Source organism: Moschus berezovskii, chromosome 4, assembly GCF_049115385.1.
Source record: "Moschus berezovskii isolate FMDL1 chromosome 4, NW_MosBer_1.0, whole genome shotgun sequence".
Lineage (NCBI taxonomy): Eukaryota > Metazoa > Chordata > Mammalia > Artiodactyla > Moschidae > Moschus > Moschus berezovskii.
The window spans coordinates 57,432,832-57,436,744 of NC_142463.1; the positions used below are offsets into that span (position 1 = coordinate 57,432,832).

General features: G+C 39.7%; 1 non-coding gene across 1 annotated transcript; it reads right to left on the reverse strand.

The window, feature by feature from the left end:
* Positions 1-3,033: 3,033 nt before the first annotated feature.
* On the reverse strand, positions 3,034-3,140 carry LOC129541856 (U6 spliceosomal RNA). The gene has a single exon (XR_008682914.1). It is a non-coding gene; the product is annotated as a U6 spliceosomal RNA (small nuclear RNA).
* Positions 3,141-3,913: the final 773 nt, after the last annotated feature.

Sequence of the window (3,913 nt, forward strand, 5' to 3'; positions counted from 1 at the left end):
ACAAGATATGTAATGTGAAGGTGAAAATATTAGTTACTCAGTTGTGTCCAACTCTTTGAGACTCCATGGACTATAGCCCTCCAGGTTCCTTTGTCCATGGAATTCTCCAGGCAAAAATACTGGAGTTGGTAGCAATTCCCTTCTCCAGGGGATCTTCCCAGCCCAGGGATTGAGCCCATGTCTCTTGTACTGTAGGCAGATTCTTTATTTTCTGAACCACCAGAGAAGCCTCATAATTCAAAGGTTCAGTTCAGTTCAGTCCAGTTCAGTCGCTCAGTCGTGTCCGACTCTCTGCGACCCCATGAATCACAGCACGCCAGGCCTCCCTGTCCATCACCAACTCCCAGAGTTCACTTAAACTCATGTCCATCAAGTCGGTAATGCCATCCAGCCATCTCATTCTCTGTCATCCCGTTCTCCTCCCGCCCCCAATCTTTCCCAGCATCAGAGTCTTTTCATGTGAGTCAACTCGTCACATGAGGTGGCCAAAGTATTGCAGTTTCAGCTTTAGCATCAGTCCTTCCAATGAACACCCAGGATTGATCTCCTCTAGAATGGACTGGTTGGATCTCCTTGCAGTCCAAGGGACTCTCAAGAGTCTTCTCCAGCACCACAGTTCAAAAGCATCAATTCTTCGGTGATCAGCTTTCTTCACAGTCCAACACTCACATCCATACATGACCACGGGAAAAACCATAGCCTTGACTAGACGGACCTTGGTTGGCAAAGTAATGTCTCTGCTTTTTAATATACTATCAAGGTTGGTCATAACTTTCCTTCCAAGGAGTAAGTGTCTTTTAATTTCATGGCTGCAATCAGCATCTGCAGTGATTTTGGAGCATAATGCAAATGTGCGACAGTTTGATCAGGGACCAACTGCAATACTTTGGCCACCTCATGCGATGAGTTGACTCACTGGAAAAGACTCTGATGCTGGGAAAGGTTGGGGGCGGGAGAAGAAGGGGACGACGGAGAATGAGATGGCTGGATGGCATCACCGACTCTGTGGACATGAGTTTGAGTGTACTCCGGGAGTTGGTGATGGACAGGGAGGCCTGGCGTGCTGTGGTTCATGGGGTCACGGAGAGTCGGACACGACTGAGCGACTGAACTGAACTGAACTGAACTGATATGAGTATTCAAACTGTTAAAAACAAAATTTAACTGAATCAATTATAGAGATCTTATTGGTTTTATTTAATGATTCATGAAATAGACAGCATCAAATCAAGCAGATAGGAGATTTAAGGAACTGCACAAGATGAAAGACTTTTATAGGCAGAAGAGCTCAGAAACAATGAAGTTAAATAGGCTTTCCTTTTCTTAATTTTTTTTTTTTTTTTTGCAATGTTATTTTCCTTTTCAGGATGTCAGAGTTCTATCAGACAGATTATCTAACTCATGTTGATCAGGCAATTCCTGTCTGAGTAGTTTAAGATTCTGTTTCTGAGAGAGCTGCAACTGTATTACGTCTCAGTGTGGTGACAAACGACTTACAGAAGTGGCTATCTTTTGGGTGTGTGGCCTTGTTTTTAACAATATGAAAAAATATTTTCACAGCAATTCCAATCATGTTTTGACTGCAAATTAAATTTTTACAAATTCTGGGAAATATCTGTGGTACTAAGAGTTTTTTGGTTTTGAAGTTATTTAGAGATTATGAGCCTTGGGTTAAGGAGAAGGGAGGTTGAAATTGACCTGTGCTTGTGCTCAGTTGTTAAGTCTTGTTCGACTCTTTTGAATGACTAGCCTGCCAGGCTCCTCTGTCAATGGAGTTTCCCAGGCAAGAATATTGGAGTAGGTAGCCGTTTCCTTTCTCGATGAAATAAACATAAGTCTACTTATATCTGAAATTCAACCTGGTGGTCAAATCCAACTGTCTGGAGCCACCAGTTCACTTTCAGCAACACACTGTTCCTGAATTTTCTTATTTTTAAATCTTTCATATAGAGATGATGGCAAGGATCTAAAAGAGATCTGTTTTTCTATTTTTACTGGCCAAAATACCGGTATATAGTTTCTCTGAAGATTACTTTTTCTCCCATTTAATGGGAAATAGGAAGAGAATCTAAATTTCCTAACTTCTATTATGCAGTTTCTTCTAATTTTATTTAGTGACAATTAACGATCATGTTCTTTTTCTCATTTTCTACATTATTGAGCTGTTTCCTTGAAGGAATAGATAATGCTCCCTGCTCTTCAAAGGGAGAGAAATAAGAAAGGATATTAATCTTAGGTGTTCGTTTAAATCCTGTCCTTGGTGACGATCATTCAGATGATAATCTTTCCTGTTTTTTCAGGAATAGAGAGACAGTGTAAAAAAAGTCTTAAGATCTTTCCTTCTTTGGATGCCAACATTAACAGTATGTAGTTCGGTAACTGAGGCCCGGGAAGACTATTTAAACTAGCAAATATTATTAAGAGAACTGGTTTGGGGAGACATCCTTCCATTCCTTGAATTACAAACCCCTCAAGCCAATGGGTCAAACTGTGTTCATTTATGACTTTGCTGCTGCTGCTGCTAAGTCGCTTCAGTCGTGTTTGACTCTGTGCGACCCCATAGATGGCAGCCCACCAGGCTCCGCCACCCCTGGGATTCTCCAGGCAAGAACACTGGAGTGGGTTGCCATTTCCTTCTCCAATGCATGAAAGTGAAAAGTGAAAGTGAAGTCACTCAGTCATGTCCAACTCTTAGCGACCCCATGGACTGCAACTGCTGCTGCTGCTGCTAAGTCACTTCAGTCCAGAAATGTGGCATAGAAAAAAATGTTAAAAGAATACTTTGTTAAATTATGTAGAAGAGATAGTTTAAAGAAGTTCGTTTTGTTTTTTTTTTAATTCATAGAAGATAAGGGTAAAGAATAAGTAGATGAATGTATATTAGTAGAACAAAGTTAATGCAATTAAATACACTAAATAAAATATTACCCTTTTTTAAATTATTGCTTTCTACATATTTTTATGACTTTTATTTAAGCTGATATCCTGGTCAAGAGCAGTGAGAATTATGCTCTAGCTTTATAAGTGCTGTGTAAAAATACAGAATTCTTCATAAATTTGAACATTATTTTTGTGCAGGGACAATGCTAATTTTCTCTGTATTGTTCCAATTGTAGCATAAGTGCTGCTGAAGTGAGCACTAAAGTATATCAAAATGCCAAAATCTAAAAAACCATATCAATGGCTCAAGCAATTTGAGAAATCGATCTAAAATGAACCCAAAATATTGATGTAGTAGGACATTAGATACATTGGTCGTATGAGAACACTTGGCCTTACCTGGTGGTGCTAGTATTAAACAACACGTCTTCCAATGAAGGAGACATAAGAGTCATGGGTTCAATTCCTCAGTCAGGAAGATCCCCTGGAGGAGGGCATGGCAACCAACTCCAGTATTCATGCCTGGAGAATCCCATGACAGAGAAGCCTGGAAAGCTATGGTCCATGTGGTCACAGAGTCACACGTGACTGAAGCCACTTAGCACACACATACATGGGAGAACTATATTTCTGACAGGACACTAGAGGGGAGTTAATAGCTTATATTTTCATAATAAGAAAATACTATGAAAAAATGCATCTATATTTTAGAAGAAAATTTTAACAGACCTACATTTAATATTTCTAGAACTAACACCAAAAAAAAGAGGTCCTTATTCATCAGAGGGGACTGGAATGAAAAGTAGGAAGTCAAGAGATACCTGGAGTAACAGGAAGTTTGGCCTTGGATTATAAAATGAAGCAAAGAAAAGGATAAACGAATTTTGCCAAGAGAATGCACTGGTCATAGCAAACACCCTCTTCCAGCAACACAAGAGATGACTCTACACATGTACATCACCCGATGGTCAATAATGAAATCAGACTGATTATATTCTTTGCAACCAAAGAAAGGAAAACTCTATACAGTCAG